A 25,439-nucleotide genomic window follows, 5' to 3' on the forward strand; every position below is an offset into this window, starting at 1 on the left:
GAAAAACATTGCACTGAGTTGCCCATGAAGCACAGAAGAAGACAGGGCATCTTCATTAACATTGAGGTAAGTGTGTTGCAGACCAGTCTTTACACCTCATTTTTGGAGATGCAGTATTTGCTCCACCATATTTCAGTTACAAAAAAGAAAAAGGAGTACTAGTGGCACCTTAGAAACTAAACAAATTTATTTGAGCATAAGCTTTCGTGAGCTACAGCTCACTTCATCAGATGCATTTGGTGGAAAATACAGTGGGGAGATTTATATACGCACACAGAGAACATGAAACAATGGGTTTTATCATACACACTGTAAGGAGAGTGATCACTTAAGATGAGCTATTACCAGCAGGAAGGAGGGGGGAAAGGAGGAAAACCTTTTGTAGTGACAATCAAGGTGGGCCATTTCCAGCAGTTAACAAGAATGTCTGAGGAACAGTGGGGGATGGGGTGGGGGGAGAAATAACATGGGGAAATAGTTTTACTTTATGGAATGACTCATCCATTCCCAGTCTCTATTCAAGCCTAAGTTAATTGTATCCAGTTTGCAAATTAATTCCAATTCAGCCGTCTCTCGTTGAAGTCTGTTTTTGAAGTTTTTTTGTTGAAGGATAGCCACCCTCAGGTCTGTAATCGAGTGACCAGAGAGATTGAAATGTTCTCCGACTGGTTTTTGAATGTTATAATTCTTGACGTCTGATTTGTGTCTATTTATTCTTTTATGTAGAGACTGTCCAGTTTGACCAATGTACATGGCAGAGGGGCATTGCTGGCACATGATGGCATATATCATACTAGTAGATGCGCAGGTGAACGAGCCTCTGATAGTGTGTGGTTGATGTGATTAGGCCCTATGATGTCCCCTGAATAGATATGTGGACAGAGTTGGCAATGGGCTTTGTTGCAAGGATAGGTTCCTGGGTTAGTGGTTCTGTTGTGTGGTGTGTGGTTGCTGGTGAGTATTTGCTTCAGATTGGGGGGCTGTCTGTAAGCAAGGACTGGCCTGACTCCCAAGATCTGTGAGAGTGATGGGTCGTCCTTCAGGATAGGTGGTAGATCCTTGATGATGCATTGGAGAGGTTTTAGTTGGGGGCTGAAGGTGATGGCTAGTGGCGTTCTGTTTTTTTGTTGGGCCTGTCCTGTAGTAGGTGACTTCTGGGTGCTCTTCTGGCTCTGTCAATCTGTTTCTTCACTTCAGCAGGTGGGTATTGTAGTTGTAGGAATGCATGATAGAGATCTTGTAGGTGTTTGTCTCTGTCTGAGGGGTTGGAGAAAATGCGGTTATATCGTAGAGCTTGGCTGTAGACAATGGATCATATGGTATGATCTGGATGAAAGCTAGAGGCATGTAGGTAGGAATAGCGGTCAGTAGGTTTCCAATATAGGGTGGTGTTTATGTGACCATCGCTTATTAGCACTGTAGTGTCCAGGAAGTGGATCTCATGTGTGGACTGGTCCAGGCTGAAGGTTGATGGTGGGATGGAAATTGTTGAAATCATGATGGAATTCCTCAAGGGCTTCTTTTCCATGGGTCCAGATGATGAAGCTGTCATCAATGTAGTGCAAGTAGAGTAGGGGCATTAGGGGATGAGAGCTGAGGAAGCATTGTCAGCCATAAAAATGTTGGCATACTGTGGGGCCATGCGGGTACTCATCGCAGTGCCCCTGATTTGAAGGTATACATTATCCCCAAATGTGAAATAGTTATGGGTGTGGACAAAGTCAAAGTTCAGCCACCAGGTTAGCCGTGACATTATTGGGGATACTGTTCCTGACGGCTTGTAGTCCATCTTTGTGTGGAATGTTGGTGTAGAGGGCTTCTACATCCATAGTGGCTGGGATGGTGTTTTTAGGAAGGTCACCGATGGATTGTAGTTTCCTCAGGAAGTCAGTGGTGTCTCGAAGATAGCTGGGAGTGCTGGTAGTGTAGGGTCTGAGGAGGGAGTCTACATAGCCAGACAATCCTGCTGTCAGGGAGCCAATGCCTGAGATGATGGGGCATCCAGGATTTCCAGGTTTATGGATCTTGGGTAGCAGATAGAATACCCCAGGTCAGGGTTCCAGGGGTGTGTCTGTGTGGATTTGTTCTTGTGCTTTTTCAGGGAGTTTCTTGAGCAAATGCTGTAGTTTCTTTGGGTAACCCTCAGTGGGATCAGAGGGTAATGGCTTGTAGAAAGTGGTGTTGGAGAGCTGCCTAGTAGCCTCTTGTTCATATTCTGACCTATTCATGATGACGACAGCACCTCCTTTGTCAGCCTTTTTGATATGATGTCAGAGTTGTTTCTGAGGCTGTGGATGGCATTGTGTTCTGCATGGCTAAGGTTATTGGGCAAGTGATGCTGCTTTTCCACAATTTCAGCCCGTGCACGTCGGCAGAAGCACTCTATGTAGAAGTCCAGTCTGTTATTTCGACCTTCAGGAGGAGTCAACCCAGAATCCTTCTTTTTGTAGTGTTGGTAGGAAGGTCCCTGTGGGTTAATACATTCGCTAGAGGTGTGTTGGAAATATTCCTTGAGTCGGAGATGTCGAAAATAGGATTCTAGGTCACCACAGAACTATATCATGTTCGTGGGGGTGGAGGGGCAAAAGAAGAGGCCCTGAGATAGGACAGATTCTTCTGCTGGGCTAAGAGTATAGTTGGACAGTATTGCTGGGTGGGTTAAGGGAACCACTGTTGTGGTCCCTTGTGGCATGTAGTAGTTTCAAGAGTTTAGTGTCCTTTTTCTTTTGTAGAGAAGCAAAGTGTGTGATGTAGATGGCTTGTCTAGTTTTTGTAAAGTCCAGCCACAAGGAAGTTTGTGTGGAAGGTTGGTTCTTTATGAGAGTATCCAGTTTTGAGCTCATTCTTAATCTTTCCCTGTTCACTGTAGAGGATGTTGATCAGGTGGTTCCACAGTTTCTTTGAGAGTGTGTGGCACAAGCTGTCAGCATAGTCTGTGTGGTATGTAGATTGTAATGGATTCTTTACCTTCAGTCCTTTTGGTATGCTGTCCATCTGTTTGCATTTGGAGAGGAAGATGATGTCTTTCTGTATCTGTGCAAGTTTTTTCATGAAGTTGATAGATTTCCACTCCATACAGCTAAATTCAGTGCCTTGCATAATAACAGGTTTCAGAGTAGCAGCCGTGTTAGTCTGTATTTGCAAAAAAGAAAAGGAGTACTAGTGGCACCTTAGAGACTAAAATTTATTAGAGCATAAGCTTTCGTGAGCTACAGCTCACTTCATCGGATGCATTTGGTGGAAAATACAGTGGGGAGATTTATATACGCACACAGAGAACATGAAACAATGGGTTTTATCATACACACTGTAAGGAGAGTGATCACTTAAGATGAGCTATTACCAGCAGGAAAGAGGGGGGAAAGGAGGAAAACCTTTTGTAGTGATAATCAAGGTGGGCCATTTCCAGCAGTTAACAAGAACGTCTGAGGAACAGTGAGGAGTGGGGTGGGGGGAGAAATAACCTATCCTGAAGGACGACCCATCACTCTCACAGATCTTGGGAGACAGGCCAGTCCTTGCTTACAGACAGCCCCCCAATCTGAAGCAGACGCTCAACAGCAACCACACACCAGGACCACTAACCCAGGAACCTATCCTTGCAACAAAGCCCATTGCCAACTCTGTCCACATATCTATTCAGGGGACACCATCATAGGGCCTAATCACATCAACCACACGCTATCAGAGGCCTGCGCATCTACTAGTATGATATATGCCATCATGTGCCAGCAATGCCCCTCTGCCATGTACATTGGTCAAACTGGACAGTCTCTACGTAAAAGAATAAATGGACACAAATCAGACGTCAAGAATTATAACATTCAAAAACCAGTCGGAGAACACTTCAGTCTCTCCGGTCACTCGATTACAGACCTGAGAGTGGCTATCCTTCAACAAAAAAACTTCAAAAACAGACTGCAACGAGAGACGGCTGAATTGGAATTAATTTGCAAACTGGATACAATTAACTTAGGCTTGAATAGAGGCTGGGAGTGGATGAGTCATTCCATAAAGTAAAACTATTTCCCCATGTTATTTCAGGTACAGATTCTCAATAGAATAGAAAGGGGTGACATTGTAATCCCATACCCACTGTGTCCTCTGTAGTATCTAGTACCACTAGTGGATCTATGACTTTGTAATGTACTAGATTGGGGTATGATAAGGAATCTATTGCTAAGAGATATTTTCAGCTCAAGCAGTAAAGGTTGAAGAACGAGGATGCTAATCCCAACTATGCACAAAATCAAAATATAGGATTGTAAGGGACCTCTGTAGATCTAGTACAGTCCCCTGCACTGAGACAGGGCTAAATATTATCTAGACCATCCTTGATAGGCCTTTGTCTAACCTATTATTCAAACCTTCAATGATGGAGATTCCACAACTTCCCTAGGTAATTTGTTCCAATGCTTAACCACCCTTACAGTTTGGAAGTTTTTCCTAATGTTTAACCTAAACCTCCCTTGCTGCCATTTAAGCTCATTATCCACTGAGAACAGGACAAAAGGCAAAGAGAAAAATTTATCACCATCTTCTTTATAACAACCATTTCTGTACTTAAAGACTGTTATGTCCCCCTTCAGTCTTCTCTTCTCCAGAACAACCCCAGTTTTTTCATTCTTTCCTCATTGGTCATGTTTTCCAGACAAGTGGCTCAATCTTTCCAGACTACTATACCCCTTTCAGGAGTCTGGTTTGTCTTGTGGACCCCCAAGTTGCACCTCACTTAGAACTATTTTCTTACAAAATCAAACATAAAAATACAGAAGTGTCATAGCACACTATTACTGAAAAATTGTTTACTTTCTCATTATAAAATAAATCATTTGGAATATAAATACTGTACTTACATTTCAGTGTATAGCATATAGAGCAATATGAACAAGTCATTGTATGAAATTTTAGCTTGTACTGACTTCGCTAGTGTTTATGTAGCCTTTATAAAGCTAGGCAAATATCTAGATGAGTTGATGATATGCTGGAAGACCTCTGTGTGTCCCCAGGGGTACATGTACCCCTGGTTGAGAACCACTGTTCTAGACTTTTAATCATTTTTGTTGCTGTAATGGGTTTCAGTCACCACGCCAGTGCCTCCACATAGCCAATAGGGGAATTAGCTCTGGTAGCCAGTGTGCCCTGCTCTGGTGATGCTCCACCCATCACTTCTTCTGCTGCTGGACCCATTTCCCTCCAAGGACCATGGTGTCCTCTTCATTGACATAGCCCTCCAGCCACATCACACTCTGTGCTCACCCATTCCGGGGACATCTCTACAGTCCTGTCTAGCCACTTCTTTCAGTGGCAACTGCAGTCTGTCTAGCCACTTCCTCACTGGTGAGTGGGGGGTGGGAGAGAAGATTGATCCTGTAAAAGGCTGCTGCTTGCTGCAGTCCCTCTGACTCCTCAGTAGATTTCTCTGGGCCTCTTCCCCACAGCCCCAGCACCCTCTTTGCCCTTGCCTCAGCCTGCAGATCCCCGCAGCCCACCAGGAGCTGCCTGTAGCTCTTCACATCTCTACCTGCAGCAATGATCTGTCCAGATCTGCCTTCAACCTGCAAATCAGCCAGTCCTTCTTCCTCTTCAAGCTCCAGAGAGTGACTGAAGCTGCTCTGCCCTGCAGCTCTTCTTATAGTGGCCTGTCAGGCCCTGAGTGGCTGCTCCCTTGGCCCTTCTCTGATTGGCTTCCTCCTGCACAGTCTTCCTAGGACTCTATTAACCTCTTAGAGCCCAGTGTGGGGCAGGCACCCCATCACAGTTGCTCTCCTTTGGACTTTCTCCAATTTTTTTCACATCTTTTCTGAACTGTAATGGAATAATATGGACAATAGAGTCCAATGTGCGCATGCAAAAATCAGTGTGCTGTGTTAATAATACTTCACTCATGTGAAAGTATCTAGTATGCTGCATGTAAATGACACCACACCTTAAAACTTGACATTCTCACCCTCAGTTTCTCCACACATTTCTCATAAGCATAGCAAAATAGCAAATAGCACTTAAACAAGCAGAGAAATCATTTACACTCCATTTATTCTGGGAAAAACTGCTTATCTCTTCTTTCAAAACACAAAAGATGTTATATTCAGTTAACAAATTCAATGAACATACTTTTATAGCCAGAAAAAATACCTTTTTTGTGTTTATTTCAACACAAATTGAATTATTCTCTCCTTTGCAATCATTAACAGTTCTATATTTGTCTCTAATGTGTTTCTATCCAACTGTATTTTGCAATACCAACAACTTTGATTCAATTGACCATTTCCCTCTGAATTGTGCCTAAGACAGCATAGAGAATTAAAACTTTATACCCACATATTTAAACATTTAAAATCAATACCATCCCATCTCTTGGGTGGGTTCACATAACGATTAAATTTCACAGCATTAAGTTTTCTGAATATCACATATTGAACTATCGGTTCACAGACACAAGCCAGAAAAAATTAAAATATAATCTTCCCCCAATCCTCGAACACCTTCCCTTCCTCGACGGGTTGGAGAAAAGACATGGGGTGAGATTCTGTGCAGTGCCAGCAGTGGAAGTTGAAGTGGAGGGGAATTCTCAGCTGGTGGAACCAGTTACCGGTGCACTACACCCATAGCACAGGGGGCATGTCAGGAGAAAGGAAAGGGTAAATCAGAGACAGGGAAGAGCTCTATGGCAGCATTCCTTAGCTAGCATAAGTCCCCTTGGCTGCTCTAACTCATGCTGGTCCTAGGGAGAGGGCAAAGGCTAGAGACAGTGCAGACTGGCCCATAAAATCAGGGAACTGTAAGACAACATTCATTTCTTGTAAAACACAAGTAGGTAAATTCTGGGTGGGTGTTTTGTGTCCATCAAATGAATTAATTATCTGGAATGCAGATGTTTAGTATAATTTATTCCATTCCAACGCTACGAATAGCCCCGATGTTCCCACAACACAACAAATGTCAGGTTAGCTTTTAATTCTTAGATTGCTGGTGAAGAGGCTATTTTATAAGCAGCAGCATTATGAAGTTTATTAGAATAACTCTTAAGAAATAAAAATAAATTATAAGAGGTGCTGTAAGGAATTGATGGGAAGGATATTTTTCAATAGCCTTATGTAGATAAGACGAAAGGTTAGTAATTTGAAGACACATGGTGAAAACAGAGTATTTTGAGACCAAAGCATTCTTTAAACTATGGATTACACAACAGATCAGACTTCCAGTCCCCAGAGCAAGTTCTCTTTTCCTCTTCTGGTATATGGGACACAGACATAAACTGAGCCTTTTGGTGACAAGTGAATAGGGGACAACAATTTACAAAGAGATGTTCCTAAGGAAGTGGCTGTTTGTAAGTGTTGCTTACAAGTATTATATAACCCAAGGACAGGAAAGTAAGGTTGTTCTCTCATAAGTCTGAGAGGCAGTAGAGTTTCCCTTCTTTTTCCCTCCACCCCAGTCTCCCAGGAAACAGGCAAGGAGCTTCTCCTCCTAAACTTGTGGATAATGGGACAATCACAAAAAGCAAGCACTTTCACACAGCTTCAGAGGACACCGTCACCTCGAGGAGCCATGCACAAATGAAAAACCTGTTTGAAACTGCTCCCAACCTCCCCTTTTAGGAACTTCATTCAGCAGAGGGGGTAGGGTGACCAGATGTCCTGATTTTATAGGTACAGTCCTGATATTTGGGGCTTTGTCTTATATAGGCACCCATTACCCCTACCCTCTGTCCTGATTTTACACACTTGCTTTCTGGTCACCCTAAGAGGGGCCATCACCTAAAATAATGCAAAGAGGGATCAGATTATGTCAGGGAATCCCCACAGATTTTCAGATGGATGATGTGGTGAAGAGCACCCATGACCCAGCTTTGTCTCTAAGGACTTTGGATGCCCACCCCCAGTTATGCACCAGTAAAGGTGTGTGCAGAGGGAGCTGTTCAGGACCTGTGGCAAGTTTTGAAGTTCTCAGCACTAAGCTTCCTTTAAAATATTTGGTAAAGTTTATTCAATGGTGATTAAAAAAATGGCCTAAAAATAGGTGAAAAGGGGGCTTCATGAACCACACAAAGTCCTATGAAAATAAACAAACCATCAGACCTACATAGGGATTTCTGACCCTGGAATCCTTCATGTCACTACCAGATTCACTTATCAGGAAACATAGTAACATTTATTTGGTGTTGAGTTGATGTTGTAGTCATTGTAGCCTATGCATAATCTCCAATACAGAAAAATACAATATGAAGTGAGGACATAATTTTCTGTAGTTATTCATCATTAAATGCCCCAGACCGTAACCACATAGCCACCCTCTCCCCAAACACATTGTGAGGAGACTCACTTAACTTTAAGAAAGTGGGTAGTAATAGGGATCCCAGTCCCCAAAACATCTTCATGTAGAAATTTCTGCAGGATCGCAGTTGTACGTTGTCTTTACATGCAAGTAGAACAGACATTGGTTTAATTTGGTTAGGAAAAGTGGAATTTTACCAGAACAAACAAAATATCATTTGTCCTTTGTCATTTGTCCTTTATCATTGTCATTTGCCCAACTTCTCCAATGTTATGTTGTCACATGAACCTGAAAATTAAACATAGCCTAAAACCAGCTGAAAATGCTCTAAAGGAACAAGCAAAATTGGTATTAGAATCTTGGCAGAGCATAGATGGGCAGGAATAATTCAGAAAGAGTTATTCCAGGTTATTACTGAAACAAGTAATTAGATTAAAACCAGAATAGACTAGCATCTGCAGTCACTAGGTAGGATACAGTTATTAGGGTTATCAAATCTAATGATACAGGGAATAAACTGATAACCAGCTAGAATCAGGTAGGAATCTCAGCCCCCACAGTATAATGCTGAGCACTTCATAAGAAAGGCATCATGTTTCATCCCACCCACTCAACTTGCTCTGAAGAATCTAATATAGGCTTCTCTTGAAGACAGAGCACTAAGCTAGAAGGCCCATTGAATATTCTATGCTCCCATATTCAATAGTTAAGTTCCTGGTAGAACATAATGGTGTCTCACTCTATTTTATTCAGAAACGTTGGATAAGAGTTGCTGCAGGCATGAGATTTAACAGGCTGTTCATAATGACTGACAAGTTCCAGCTGGAATTCAGGGAAAGGGTAATGGAGCACAAATATAATAAACCTTAAGTAAATGAATAACTTCCCTTTATAAAGACTGAAGTGTGTGAGGTGGCTAGTATTTTGGAGATGAATGAAAGGGACACAGGTTCTACCTGAACTTACACACTTCATAACTAGAATATCTAGAGAAAATGGAATGAAAAAATAAATTTACAAGTCTATTACTAGGTCTTTAGATACCCTTAACAGAGTCAGGGTTTTGTAAATTCTATTGTTGTTAGTCCTTTCAGACAATCTTTTGCATCCTTTTCTCAAACATTTAAAAGAGCTTTATTTCAATGACGGTTTTTGGTGATAGATCATTATACTCACAATCCTCTTTTTTTTTTTTTTGGCAAAGGAGTTCTCAACTCTTGAGAACTGAAAATTTATTTTATCCCTTTCATCCAGATTTTGCTGAAAGAAGAAGTTAATGGAAATCATCTGTATGCCCTGCAGAACTGGAGAGCCCCTTTGTCAGTGAATGGAGTTGCAGAAAGAATTACAGTGAGATGTCCAGTTGGATTATGACACTATGTCATCATGTGAGCAGCATATATTAATTGCAGCACTATGACACAAACATCCTAACACATGGCATTACAATTTACTATCTTTGTATTATAGTGGTGCTTAGAGGTAACAGGGTGTGGCAGGGCCCCCTTGGCTTCTTCCTCTGCTAGATTCACAAAAGTCACTCGGAGACCCTGGATTTAGTAACCACTGGTGCATTTTATTCTCAGGCTTGTTCGCACCACTGTTTTACCATGAACAAGTAACCCTTCTCTGTCTGCAGGCAGGAGGGAAGGGAGAGCTACCTCCCTAGTTCCATTCCCTACCTTTTCCCTTTCCTTCTGTTCTCCCCCTGGCTTCCTTCCCCTGAGGTTTTTAGGCAGCCCCAGGCTAATTAGGTAGCAGCTGTCTTCATCTCCCCAATTAGGGCCAGGTTATCTCAAGCCTGCTCTAATTTGCTCCCCCAATGAGGAGTGGGCATGACAGAGGGCTGAATCTGCAATTCTTTGCCCAGCACCCTGTCACAGTCCCATTGTGCTAGGCGCTGTACAAACATATAGCAAAGACAATGCTTGCCCTGAATAGCTTCCAATCTAAGGTAGCAATCTGCAAGTGTAATACTGGGTGGGATTGAACCTGGGACCTCTGGAGCTTAGTGCATAAAGCTCTACTGCATGAGCTAAAAGCAGACTCATAATTTCTAAGTGTCAGTGCCACTAGATGGGACATAACACCACACCCAGGAGGTATGTGGTGTACACAAGGACTTATGCACAAGCTTAACTTTATTATCAAGGAGTAGCCCCATTGAAGCATTTGGGACTGCTGAAGTTAAGCACATGTGTAAGTGTTCGCAAGATTGGGGCCTAAGTCTAAGATAAGAAAGAACAGGTAGAGACAGATGGACATAGGGGGAATGCAAGGAAATGAGATGATATGGATCAGCATTAAGTAGTGATTAAGTAGTGATTACACTAGCTGGTAATCATCGTCGATATTTTTATAGGCATCAGTGGAGAACAGGTTTAATGAAGGATTTCAAAGACAAGAAGGAGGTGTTTTGGTGGCTATTTACAGAGAGCTTTGCCTAGGCATAAGGGGAAGGATGTGAGAAAGCGGGAGGGTGCATCTTGGAAAAAACACAAGAAATAGGAAATTCAAGATGGGCATCATTGTCAGAAAGGAGGCACCGGCTGCTGTCTTGATGATATATGATATGTAACAGGTAGGATGGGAATAAGCTGTGAAGGGCCTTCACAGTGAAGACAAGTAGTTTAAGTTTGAAGTGATGGAGAAAGGGATGCCGATGGAGAAGAGAGGGGGTTTTCATGGTCAAAGCAATGACTCAGAAAAGTGATCTTTGCAGCAGCATTTTGAAGGTATACAGGTGGGGGAACAAGTGATTCATCAGAATGCAGCAGTAATCAAGACAAGATTCCTTTGTGTGTGTCTGTAATTCTGACTGACGGTACTTCCTCTCTTTTCAAATCCTCCCATCCCCTGTACTTTGGCCTCCTAAAGACTTACAAAGACTCCTGGTTGTTGGGATGGTTTTTCTATCGTTTCCCCTTTCTGTCAGCTTCGAAAGACAGGGAGGGATCCTGATGTCTCCATTCTGTTGATTCAGAATCCCCTGTGCAGTTTAGGGTTTATCAGTTGCTATACCACAATCGTTGTGTAGAGGGCAGCACAGTCACATTGTCCCAGAAGCAGAGCAGGAATCTGGCTGACTCCAGGAAGTTCCCAACTCTCCCCTTGCTGAGTGTGGGAGGAGGGAGAGAAGGCAGCAGGGGTGATCTGTCAGCTCTGTATCTAGCACAGGGGTACTGCCTTAAAGAGCTGGTTCAGCGTACTCCCTACCCTTCTCTGCCCATTCCTCACCACCTGTGTTCCATGTGCAAGCACTACAGTTGGTCAGAAAATACTTTGTGAATAGTTTGTCCCTTCTCTCAAAGAATTTTGAAACTCAAGTTTTTTCAGCCAGTTCTGTAAGAGGCACTTCTTCAAACTTGCCTTCACTAGTACAAACTCACAGCCGAACGAACACACAAGTTATACCAAAAAACCTGCCCACACAATTCTTCCCTGGGATGAAGGGACTAATTCCTGTCACATGTAGTCCATCTTATCAGTTAAAGTATTACTGGAAGGCATTCAGACCACAATGAGAAATGCAGTGTAAAAGAAGATCATGCCTGAAAAGAACAAAACACCATCCCCACAGAGGTGGGTCTCCACAATATGGGTAACCAGTACAGGGGAGTAAAGGGGACTCTTTATCCTTCTACTATGCATAAGTGCATTAACTGGGTCCCAATCAGGCCCTCAGAGTGTTTTGGGCACCAGTGGTAATATTCTTATAAAGCAGCACTCTGCTGACAATCTGACAATCCCAAGTCATCTCTGAGATACAGACACATGCTGTGCTCCAGATATGCAGCCTCAAAGCAACAGGTTGAGAACAAGTTCTTTACCATCAAGATAATTTGCAGAGAAACACAGGCATCATGTTATGGGACAATCCCTCTACTTGGCTCTGGAAATGCTGCATTCGGTTCTTGGCACCTCCGCATGAGGGGAAAAAAAGACACTGGAGGAGATGCAGAGAAGAGCAAACATGATTAAGGGATTGGAATGAGTAACTAAAAGGAAAGACTAAGAGAACTGAGGATGTCTGCCTTGGTTAAATAATGTCACCATGGAGGAACTTCATAATTACTTTTGTGTTTGAAGGGTGTAAACACCACAGAGAAGAAAGAATTTCCTAAAGTATTAAAGGAATGACACAGTAACAAGGGTTAATGAAATAGAAATAAGAGAAGGAAAATGTAGGCCAAATATAAAGAAAAACTCATTTAAGATTGTGGAATAATCTCCCTAAGGAAGTCATGGAAGCACATTAGTCATTTAGAACTCAACTATACAAAGCAATGAAAATATCATCAGGAAAAAATGGAACTGGCAAGGAGATAGACAAGATCCCTAGGGCAATCTCTACTATCTATGATTAACTGGGATTGAGGAGGAAAAAAATCCCAGAAAACTACATATATTTGAAAGAATGTTTTTGCAAAGCTCCAAAGACAAAGGTTGAAAAACTCATGCTAATGCTGCTTCTGTATTTTTTTTTAAAACCACACTTGATCTTTTAAATCATCTTGTTGTACAAATTTGTAAATATGGTTAGGAAGGACGGAGTCTAACACTGAAATGTTTGTTTGTTCCTTATGATCATACCTATCCTCCTAACGGTCGAACAGTTGCAGGTGCCTGAGTGTGCAATGCATCATCTGAGCCCACTAGTCTCATGGATGCTGACAGAAGTCTGGCATTATCACATTGGCTGGGTCTATTCTATTAGTTTCATCTCAACAGTTTTGATTTGTCTGACATTTTTCAGTCTTGTTTTACTACATGGGCAATTTGAAGCTCAAAAGTAATTTCAAAGAAAATACAATCAGACAGTCAAAAAAGCAAGTTAAGGGTCCAGTCTTCCAGAACACGTCCAGGTGTAACTTCACTCACATCTGCGGGACTGGACCCTGGCAGGATGGATAATGGTCACACATCTTGTGGAATGGAGAGTGTCAACCACATATATGGTACCATCCCTCTTCCTCAAGATTCCACCAGACAGTGTACATTTGGGACAAACTGATATACTTTCCCCTTCAGTTGCTCAGGACAGGATCATGGATGTGATCATGAAGAATAAAATAGACAACTACTACCACATAGCATACTGTGGAAAGTAGATCAGGAGCAATACCCACGCTTCTTACCAGGGCATTAGACACTGACACACTTTTCAAAAAACATGAAGAGACTCCTCCAACACCAACAGCAGCTCATGTCATCATCATCATCTTAATTTAAAAATACTAGCCAATCTTCTTTAGTAAAAAGGAAAAGAAATACATCAAGGGGAAAGCATGACAGAGAAAGAAAAGCAAAGGATGAAATCCTGACTCCACTGAAGTTAATGGGTGTTTTGCCATTGACTTCAATGAATCCAGGATTTCACCTAGGGGGTATAGGGTGATGAATGCATTGCATGCAATGCTTTAGACTGACTCATCCAGTATGCTCTTTAGTAGCTATAGTGCTTAGTCACCTGCTTATATGTTTAAAGGCCTAATTTTGGTCCCACTGAAGTCAGTGTTAAAATGCCTGTTGAATTCAGTGGGAGAAGGACTGGGGCCTGATTTTTAGTCTCACTTGCACTGGTTTTACACAGCTGTGATTCCATTGATTTCAGTAGAGTCACCTCTGAATTACACTGGGGTTAGTGAGATCAGAATCAGATCCTTATGTCTGAATAAAATGTTGGTCTATTCTGTATTCCTCGTGTATGAGAGACTTATTTAGAAGGTGAACACACTTTTCCTCATACTGTAAATCCACTCAGAACAGAAGGGATTTGTTTCTTTGCTGGGAAGACTTGAAAAGTTTAAGATCAGGAATAGCTATTCTTTAACTTACAAAGATAGTGGGATATAAGGGGACTAGGTGTGTCTTAAAATTTTGATAATCTGCATTTTTAAAGAGTGCAAAGTCACCAGCGAGATTTAATCAGGATTCAGATATTGATAATTTTGGTAACAGGGTTAAGACATGAATATACTAATTAGTGTGTTTTATAATTACACAAGCTAATAAAGAAATGTATGTTGTTTCAAAACTTCAGTTTATTTAAAGATAAATAAGAGGTGTTTACCTTTAAGTACCTTTAAGTACTTGAGGAAGAGATTTTTTTCATTAAGTTTGTGTTTCCTGTAGAACATGCTGTTTCTTTCTTTGCTTCTTGTGGTCCCTGGTCCAAAGGTCACTGAGGACAATGGAAAGATTCACATTGACTTCAGTTTGACCTAGAACAGGCCTTTAAATGAAAGCTATTTAGTGTCAAATTCACTTAAATGGTGTACAATTGTAACAAATAACTTTATAAGAGTTTTCTGATCAGACATTAGTCTAGAAAGACACTTGAAATCCCAGATCTTCAAAAGAACCAGCTCTTAACATTCTAGTCACATTACTAAACTGCAAAAAACCAACAGTGATTCAAGTTTGAATATGTTGTCTCTTTCTTGACTATTATATAGCTTCCCCCTTACCCCACCCTGCCCTACTGAACAGCTGCATCAGATTAACTCTATGTATTTATTTATTTATTTATCCTAAAACAGGCCAAGAAATCATTCTGCTCCTGAATTATCCTATTGGCTATTATCTTTTTGATATAAGAAAACTATTGGACAAATTCGCCACAGGCAAGAAGAGGAACAAGTCCATTGAACTCAGTAGAATTGGCTTTGCTTGCAGCTAAGCTGAATTTGGTAGTTTGCCCACACAAGGGCACTAAGTTTCTCTAGAACAGCAAGGGAGTTTCATTTCATTTGATTCACCACAGTTAGCGTACTCCATTTGCAAGTGCAACTTTCATCTTTTGAGGACAGATTAAAATCCTACACTTCCGAGGTGGTTTATCACTGGAGATAAGGCTGTTGATTATTTATGTCCTTTACAGTCATTTGAAGAACAATGTGAAAACTGCTATCACATTTTGACTGTATTGTGCCAGCTCATGCACAGAGCTATGGCGAGGGTTTCATTAGGATTCTTTTTGATGTCTGTTTTCAAAAAATTCTCTGTTAGAATGGGGGGAGGGGAAAAGTCACTATCCCCTGAACATTGTTACAAAATATTTAGCTTCTCCCTGCAAATGGATTTCTTTGCATTTTATATATGTGAAATTTAAACATGAAATGTATTGGATTAAGGCTTTCTTGCATCTGGAAAGTTCTGAAGATGAACTCCCACTCCCCAGTTTAGAGAGAGAAATTTGGCAGTCTCATCATTATGCAATACAGACTCATCATTATGCAATGTCAAAATGAAAAAAAAAAAACAAGACGTGTGACAATGAAACTGAGTCTTCAAATACCTAATCTTGTTATTTGGGTGTAACGGTAACAAAAGTTTCCAAAGGATAGTTTTCATGTAGACATAATAGCAGAATGGTTAACACGACAGAGAATGTATTGGATGAGGAACCCACTCGTAATAGTTAAACAGAGAATGGGGAGATAAGGCACTTGGAACCCAGTCTATCTCCCACTGAAGTTCACAGCCAAAGTTCTGTTGATTTCAAATGAAGGCAGGATCAGAACCTTAGGGATAAATCCTGTTCTGGTGCCTGGCATAAATAGCCAGCTAGAACACTAGGAACGTTTACTGGGGAAAAGGGGAAGGAATCCTGCAGTGGCTATGTAGCTGTTTTACAGAAGCTATTTCAGGTTGGCCCTAATCTCAGGGGAATAAGTAGTAGAGGATCAGGGGATCATAGCCCAGCCCACTGTGCCCCCAAACTCCAGTGGAGAGAGCCTCAACAGAGCAATGTCACACACATCCTGGACAAGCCCTGCTAAGCCATGCCCTCTTCGCACAGTGCAACTCAGCCAAGAGTCCCTCTGCAGCCAGAAAAGTGAGGATTGGATTTGGCCCTTACAGAGCAAATATAAAATATAAATTAATAGTGTGACACTGGGTGGTTTAAGTCATTCAGAGATATGTTGAGAATGGAAGTGAGGAGAGATTATCAAAGAAAAGTGTAGACCTATTTTGCAGCAGCTCGGGGACAAACCAATTGGATTTGTAGCACAAAGATGGACTACAGGAATGAATAGCCACATCAGGAGATTAAGACCCCTTAAAGCATACATTGCTGTGTAAAATGGACACAGTACTAGTTAGACAGGTGGTAGAGAAAAGGAAAACTTAAAAAAAAGACATGATACTGGAAGCCCCAAAACTAACATCACTAACATGTAATACATATTTTAGAAAGCCACATTAGTGAAAGGAGGGCAAATGAAATAACTGAAATGCAAAAAGGAACTGTATAGGAAATGGAAGAGAGGGAAGATTGGAAGGAACAGATGTAAGCTAGCTGTCAAGGAATACAGATATAAAATAAGGAATGAAAAAAAGTAAGATTAAATTATGCCAGATAATGGAGTCAAAGGAAATAAGAAAGGGTTGTATTCAGAAAAAAAGAACAACATTACGGAAAGATAGAACAGCTAGAAAAATGTGAAAGGTGAGTAGGTAAGTAATGACTCCAGAATGGCTGAAATTTAAATAACTATGCTCGGTTTTCTATTTGAAAACATGATAACAAAAAAATGAGCATGTTATGCAAGAAGCAGAAAAAAAGATTGACAGTAATAGCTGAAGAGACTGAGAGCAAAGGATGAACAAAGAGAATATCGATCACACACTGTGAACAGTGAATAATTCATCGAACACAGTTAAGGCCCCACAGCTTTCACATTTGTTGTAGAATCCTTCCCTTGCAGTAGGAGTATGCAACAATCTCTAATTTTTTAAATCCAAATTTTCAGTTTTCTTGGTTTTGAAGAAAAGCATGGAAGGTGGGAACAGAGGGTAAAATCAGGCAACCTTGTCTTTCTGAGTCTATAAGCAATCAGAAACAGTGGCTCTCAGAGGTGTCAACTGCCTCATTCATCTGAGTGGATCGTTAACTCTGAAATCTAACAGAATACTTTAAAAGCCAACATAGAACTATTTTCTTACAATTTATTTTTACAAAAATATCCAATTGATGTATTTACAATCTCCATCCAACTCCCTACATTTCATGAAGTGCCATACATTTCCCAGTGACCCCTACCCAGCTGCTGCAAGATCCAGCTTCCTCTATTAAAAAACACAGGGAAATAATTATGTATGGCAGACCTGCATGAAAGAGACTGAGGCTATGTTTATAGTGCTTTACCATTATAGGTATGTTCTACCAGCAAAGCCCTCCAAGCATGGACACAGCTATAGCAGTAAAACTGCTCTTTGTAACAATATAGTAAATCTGCCCCACATGAGCAAAACAAGCTATTCTGGCAAAAGCACAGTTTTGCTGGTAAAACTGCATCCACACAAAGGACTTCTGCTGGTAAAGCTACATTGGTCAAGCATGTGAAGAGGTGTGATCCCTCAGCATTAATGCTGTGTCAACAGGAGTCTGTAGCATAGATGCAGCTAAACTGGCAAAACTGTGTAAAGTAGTGCACTCATCACCCATAGCACCCTCTTGTGTCAGGGTGCGATGCTGAAAGGGATTCTCATCTCCAGCACCATCTATTGGCCATTTGCCTCTTCCTTCTCTGCTGAGCTAATAAATCTTCCACCCCTCTCAGGCTCCACTGAAGTACTTTTATTGACCTTACCTCCCTCCACAGCTGTCTAACCAGCTTCCTGTGGATCTCCCCATCAGGTTTCTTGTCTGGTTAAGCCCTATTGCAGGGCATCCCCCATGACTCTGACCTATTCCCTGTAAGTTTCTCTCTACAGGAGAATCTTATCTCCTGTGTAGACTCTTTCTCTACTGAGTTTCCTCGAGTTCCTTATAAGACATAGGTGCTAAGCTCCCCACCCTCAGCCTGTAGGCAATCAGTCATAGGTGCAATAATTACTAGGAGTCTGGTGGCACCTTAAAGACTAACAGATTTATTTGGGCATACGCTTTCATGGATAAAAAACCCACTTCTTCAGATGCAAAGTGGGGTTTTTTTACCCATGAAAGCGTATGCCCAAATAAATCTGTTAGTCTTTAGGGTGCCACTGGACTCTTCGTTGTTTTTGTGGATACAGACTAACACGGCTACCCCTCTGATACTTGAGGTGCAATAATTGGCTCTTCCACCCCTTCTCTAAAAGGTCATGGAAGTAAGCCCTATCAAACTATGTTTTTACAAGTATCATTTGTTTCACTGGGGGTGTTACTATACCTGTACAAAGCCAAGCTTTGTCAGTTTCGCTGTGCACACCAGGGGTCTTTTGCCAGAATAGGCTATGGTTATAGTTATATGCCAAAGCATTCCTTGTGAGGAGATAGCATATGCAACAGCATAAGCCATGGAGCAATGTAACGTACAACAGAATTGTGTTGTATCAGAATTCTGTAAACATTCATGAAAGTCTCCTAAAAAACAAATTTCATCTGCCAATAGGATGTATATCAGAGGTATGTCACTCGTGTTTTCTCAGTGGTTGAATGGGAAGGGAAAGGTGAAGTATTTCTGAATATGGCCCAGCAGGACAAGTGTTTATTGCACAACTTCTAGCGCCTCTAATTAACCAGTTAATGGAGAAGCATTCATTTTTGTTTTATCCTTTTCTATCATAGAGATTTCTAGAAAGCCCATCACCACAGTATCTAAACAATAAGGAGACAGGAGGCACATCTTTGCCCACAGTTGCACTGGATTTACTCATCCATGGAAAAAATACAATGTTAAATAAATGCAGAGTACTGGAAATTAATAGTGAATAAAAACAACTACTATACAACACAGTGGATGATTAACATTTAATCTGATCTCATTTTAAATAATTCATATAGATTAGTTGACTTTCATTCACAACTTGCCCTTATGCCTGTCATTATAAAAATAGCTTGCTGCTTGTCACTCTGCCTAACTAATGAATTCTCATCAGTTCGCTATTCCTTTGGGAGATTTTTCAGTTATTTTGAAATGCAATCTGTTATTGGAACTATACGTTCCTGATTAAAACACCCACATAAAAAACACTATGAATTCTCAAAGTATGGTATCAATTATTAGATTCAAGATCTGCAAAACTTCCACTGTCACCTGTGACTAGCCAGAAATTCACATCCCACTCCATTGGACTCAGACCTGGACACAGTGCACCACACGTTCATGACATCTGTTGATTTTTGCAGTGCATTTTATCTAGGAATAAAGACACAGATATGGAAAAGTTCCAGCTGATATAAAACCAGCTGCCTGTCTGCTTAGCAACACAGGTTGCTGAGAGCACATCATTCTAATGCTCCATTCTCCAGGATAGTTCCTTATTGAGGACACAGTCTAATTCAAAGATCTTTTCTAGTATTCAAGGCCCCCACTGAATTGGATCCAGATATCCCAGGGTCTGCTGACACTTCAAGACAATTGACACTTCAACACATGATATTTATCAAACATTTAACTGCTGATGCAATTGTGTCATTGTCTTCATTAGAATTTTTAATTGTGTCGGTCAACAATTGTTAATTCAAGAGTAGTCAAGTACTGAGAGAGAGCATCTCCCTCCAGAAGGAAGAGAAGCAGCTGCAGGCAGCCCAGTACCAAGTATTCCAGCAGCCTACAGTGGTCAGGGCAAACCATTGCTTCTGGTGAGACAAATTGCAGCCAGCCACTGGGAAGCCAATGGGGAGATCTCAGGGTTGCAACCCTCAGCACTAGAACCCTTTGGTTGAACAGCAAAGCTAGGGGGGCTCAGTCAGACTTTACTAGTTAGAACTACCCTGTTTACAACAGCTGAAAATAGGGAAATCCAGAGATCAAGCTGGTGTCCAGCCAAAATAAAGACCAATTTAAGCAGTTTTCCATATTTGTAATGTTTAACAACTTGATTTAGATTTAAGAGGTCAAAATTTCAACTAATTAAGAGTGCTATGAACTGAAGATGCTGAGGTTATTAAGAGCTGCCTCTTCACATTATAATCCAGAATCACAGGAGTATTGGCAATAAAACTGAGTTTAACCTCGCTTTCTCTTTGATCATTTTAATGCTGCTAATTTTTATTTTGTGTTGTCCGATTCTAACCTTCCATTTTCATTATCAATCCACGCCCTGTTCTCTGTATATCAGTCACTGTTTCATATCACACAAAGAGCGAGTGATATACAGAGAATGTGGGGGAAGATTCTCAGCTGGTGTAAATCAATATACATTCATTGAAGACAGTGGAGCTATGCCAGTTTGCACCAGTTGAGGGTCTAGCTCTGTATTCAGGTGACACTAACTATATACTGATTTATGAAATTAATTTAGAAGTGTGGGCATAAACGGGATATTAGTGACAACCATCAATGTTTTATTTATGAGCTAAAGCTCCTATTCTATCTAAATTCCTGGGACCTGGCTCTGACTATCATGTCCAGTACACATACTCTCTTCTATACATTTGGATGTAAATTTAATAAAAAACAAGATGGCATTCCAGGCAATGCATTTCATAGTGATTATTTCACTTCCTGGGTGTTAAATTTACTTGGCTTTCAGCCTTATATTTGCTATGTATAATTCTGCTAAAATTGTTAGGAATCATACTGCCTGTTCTGTTTTATCAGAATACAAGATATATTAGCAGAGGGTAAAGGCTATAGGGATCAACTGGCTTCCTCCCTTTTGCTTTATCTTAATCTCATCTTTCTGGATTTTTACCATGCCCCCAAAATTTTCCTCCTTCAAAAGCAAAGCCAGATGTCATTTCCATAATCATGTAAGCACCATTTCATTCATGCTTTAATCTGTTCAGAGTTCTGCAGATAGGGCTTCAACAAGTGCCATACATAATAACTGAATATATCGCCTCCTTAATTTAATATTCAGTCCCTCTGTTAATGCAAGCCAGTTGTATCCTTTCCCCACTCATCATCATGCCTTCCTCCAGCCTACCCTCTAAACCTCAAATTGCCTCTCATTTCTGAGTCAAGTTACCTTCCTCTCTTTACTCCTTCACAGTGGGATCTTGGATCTTAGACCAGGAGATGAGATGAGCAGCCCTGAGTTGGGAACCATAGAAGCAGACAAATCTAGGGAGGAGTCTTGGACTAAATTTTATGTTGTTCCTTTGTCTATTAATCATGTCAACTCCAGGAAGTGGGGAGTTTTGACCTATAAAGCATGTGTTGAGTGTGTTTTGAAGCCAGTGGGAAATGTTACCTGCTCACATGCCTGATTTAGTCATCAATGCACATAATCTACTGAGAACCATTGCGCCAGACAGAATAACAATGGGATGATGGCATCATATCAGGCATCATAGAGCGAAGTTTCCAGATCTGGCTCAATTGTGTGAATCCACAAATCTCTGAGGCAGCCCCATGGGTGACACCAGGTAGAGTCAAGGTATGCACCCCTGTGCACATCAATGGAAAGTTTAAGAGCAAGATATGGAGGGGTGTTTTTGTCCATCATGGTGACATGACTGAAGAGCATGCAATGCTGCTTTTGAATGTAGTGAGTGATTGGAGGATGACGAGATCTCTGTGAGATTATGGCATTTTGCACAAAGTTGTCTCAGAGCACAGTTGTTTTTCTGGCCATAAGCGAGACATGGACTCATGCAGAAGGCAGCAAGATCTAGTCATCAGAGGATATGTGGTTTGCTGCAAACATATGGACGCTGCTTGCAGCTTACGTAGATGAACTTGTTAATGCTTTCCATGATGCTTGATCCCAACTACATCAGGGGTTCTGCCAGTCATTGCTGAGGTTCTGGATCCTACTCTTCTGGCATAAGATGTTCAACCCCATAGTTTGGACAATATCTTGCAAACCTTGAAGAGCAGGCCTGAAATTCTCTGGCTTCTCCACAGGCAAAAAGCAATGTCAATCAGCATAGTCTTGGTTGGTGAACACTTCCTGATCAACCTCCAATAGACCTAATGAATTAGTAATATTATGTAAAAACAATTGATTCTGCTGTCCAAAATTACGCTCATAATACTGCCAAGGTCAGTGTCTGTGTGGCCAGTCTGCTATATATATAATAGTCATTTCTTTTTGGCATTGCAAATGCTCAAGATGTGCCAGTGAAATGTTCCTTTGCATGGTGAATATGTTGTGTTGGTAAATACCATTTCTATAGGAGAGTTGCATGGCAGGATTTTTCTTTTTACTGTAGACAACATTAAAATTGAATTTAAACAAGGCATGAAGTCCTGGACTATAAAAAGGGATGTTTCTGTATGTTACTGTACCTATCAGATAAGGGAGTTAAAATCAACATTTTAAAAGGAAATTATCAGAGCCAGAGAAAATTAAGTCAAGGATGTTGATTTGAGAATGTGGGGCTAGCTGGTGTTTTTGTAAAGAGTCCCTGGATTTACATTTTTTGCCTTCATTTCATCAATTAGAACAGCATAGGCGGACAGATATATGGATGAAATACTTCATATGGTTGTCTTATGTGTTATGCAATTCTATATTTAGCCAAAAAAAAGAGGCTATTAATGGATTCAATTTGGTTTCTGTTTCTTGGGCCAAGTATCTGAGACATGATTTAAAATAAAAACCTTCTTAAAGAAGCAAAAGAAAGTGGCTGGAAGTTGATCTAAGACACATTCGGACTGGAAATAGGCATAATTTTTTAAGTGAGGGTACTTTACCAAGGGTTGCAGTGGATTATCCATCATTGACAATTATTAAATCAATATTGGATATTTTTGTTACTAGATCTGCTCTAGCAATTATTCTGGGGAAGTTCTATGGTCTATGTTGTACAGGGAGGTCAGACTAGATGATCACAGTGGTCCCTTCTGGCCTTTGAATCTATGAAAAAACAATTTAATTCATGAAACAAAACAAATGAAAACAACAATTATTGCCAAATTCAATTTTATAAACTTTCTTTCAATAAAAAAATTGGACCACACGGACACAAAAGAAAAAATAGGCACTGAACAATGTTCTTGTTTACTTCCAAGAAAAATGTTATTTCATTTTCTAAACAGAAGGGGGCAAAATTAGGAATGTATAAATTTAGTCTTGCTGAAAACAGTGCTGAACAAAATTTTAGGGCCAAATTACATCTACTGTGTATGTGCGTGCTAGTGTGGACTGAGGGAAGAAAATGAGAAGGTATCTATCGTTATTCCCTCAACCCCTTTCTACCAGCAGAAGAAGCAGCCATATTGTTGCTCCTTGTGCTCTTTCAGTATATAGAGAAGAATGACTAGTTCTGCTGGATGCATTTAATGCCCCAAGATGGTAAGGAATGTATCCAGGGTCCTTCCAGCCACCTATGCATATGATCGTGTCCTCAGGTCAGCATGGGGGGAGCACTCACATTGCACCATTTCAAAGTTGCTGCAAGTGCTGCTCCAGGCACACAAGCATTATTTTCCTGACTCTACCCCATTGATGCATAATACATCCAGTCTCTTGGGCACTACACTGTTATCCCTTGCACCCCATGTGCTTGTACTACACAAGTGTCAAGGTTCCTTCCCTAATCTGAACTCTAGGGTATAGATGTGGGGACCTGTATGAAAACCCCCTAAGCTTATTTTTACCAGCTTAGGTAAAACTTCCCCAAGGTACAAACCATTTTATGTTTTGCCCTTGGACTTTATTGCTGCCACCACAAAGTGTCTAACAAATATAACAGGGAAAGAGCCCACTTGGAAACGTCTTTCCCCCCAAAATCCTTCCCAAACCCTACACCCCCTTTCCTGGGGAAGGCTTGATAAAAATCCTCACCAATTTGCATAGGTGACCACAGACCCAAACCCTTGGATTTTAAGAACAATGAAAAAGCAATCAGGTTCTTAAAAGAAGAATTTTAATTGAAGAAAAAGTAAAAGAATCACCTCTGTAAAATCAGGATGGTAAATACCTTCCAGGGTAATCAGATTCAAAACATAGAGAATCCCTCTAGGCAAAACCTTAAATTACAAAAAGACACAAAAACAGGAATCTACATTCCATTCAGCACAGCTTATTTTCTCAGCCATTTAAACGAAACAGAATCTAATGCATATCTAGCTAGATTACTTACTAAGTTCTAAGACTCCATTCTTTTTCTGTTCCCGGCAAAAGCATCACACAGACAGAGAGAGCCTTTGTTTCTCCCCCCTCCAACTTTGAAAGTACCTTGTTTCCTCATTGGTCATTTTGGTCAGGTGCCGGCGAGGTTATCCTAGCTTCTTAACTCTTTACAGGTGAAAGGGTTTTTCCTCTGGCCAGAAGTGATTTTAAAGGTGTTTAGTTTTCCCTTTATATTTATGACAACAAGCCAGAATATCACTCTTAGGATTGCAAAAAATACTATTTAAATGATTGTGTCTAGATCCCTACTGTATTTACAAAACTATTGCTATGTTATCTGAAAAAAATTCACCTGCAGAAATTTAAGTGTAATCCACACAACATGTGCAGCAAATGGTCAGTATAAATTAAACCAGGTAAATGACCTCATAAACAATAAATACACTTACTAACCGAGCCAGGAAAACTATTCCATTCTATTATCATTTGGTTCTTATTAGCCAAGGGCCCTTCCTCAGTGCATTCCATCCTTCAATTAAACTGCTGTGCAAGATGATTTAAGAGGGACTGATGAAAACTAAATAGATATTAAGGCATGCTGCCATAACAGGATTAGTTTTATTTTCCAATCACAAAACTGGAAAAAAAACCCCACAAACAAGAAATAAAGTAGATTTCATTCCTAATTTAAAATGGCAGAGTAGGTCTGCAGGTGGAAGAAGGTTTTTCTGAAGAAGCCATTAGCTTCACATATTGGATTTCTATTGCCTAACGGAGTGAAGTCTAAATGAGAAATACATATGGATAAACTGATGGTTTGATATCTTTATTTCATAAAGAAACAGGTGGACAGAGATATACACTAATTCAAGAGCTTTCGAGAAGCAATTCTTTATTTTGCTGTTTTGGTGGCTGCTGTCAACAGCCATAGCTAAGCAATCTGGATGAGACTGATTGTATTAAAACATTTCAGGAACACATTGCAAAGAAATGCAGGGTGAAACACACCCAACATTTCAGAAACTGAGTTTGGGAATGCCTACATCACACACATTAAACCTACACAAAAGATGAATTAAATAACACAGTCCTGCAAAGCATTGAACACTCTGATCTAGATCAAGCAAACCACTTAACACATGTACTTAACTTTGAAGACCTGTATAGTCCCACTGAAGCCAATGGGACTATGACCAGGCTGG

General features: G+C 40.7%; 1 long non-coding RNA gene across 1 annotated transcript; it reads left to right on the top strand.

Moving 5' to 3' along the window:
- LOC122458641 lies at nt 1–23,716 on the top strand. Its single transcript, XR_006278743.1, has 3 exons — nt 1–66; nt 9,532–9,665; nt 21,208–23,716. It is a non-coding gene; the product is annotated as an uncharacterized LOC122458641 (long non-coding RNA).
- The last annotated feature ends 1,723 nt before the right edge of the window (nt 23,717–25,439 follow it).

The sequence above is a fragment of the Dermochelys coriacea genome, chromosome 2 (genome assembly GCF_009764565.3).
Source record: "Dermochelys coriacea isolate rDerCor1 chromosome 2, rDerCor1.pri.v4, whole genome shotgun sequence".
NCBI lineage: Eukaryota > Metazoa > Chordata > Testudines > Dermochelyidae > Dermochelys > Dermochelys coriacea.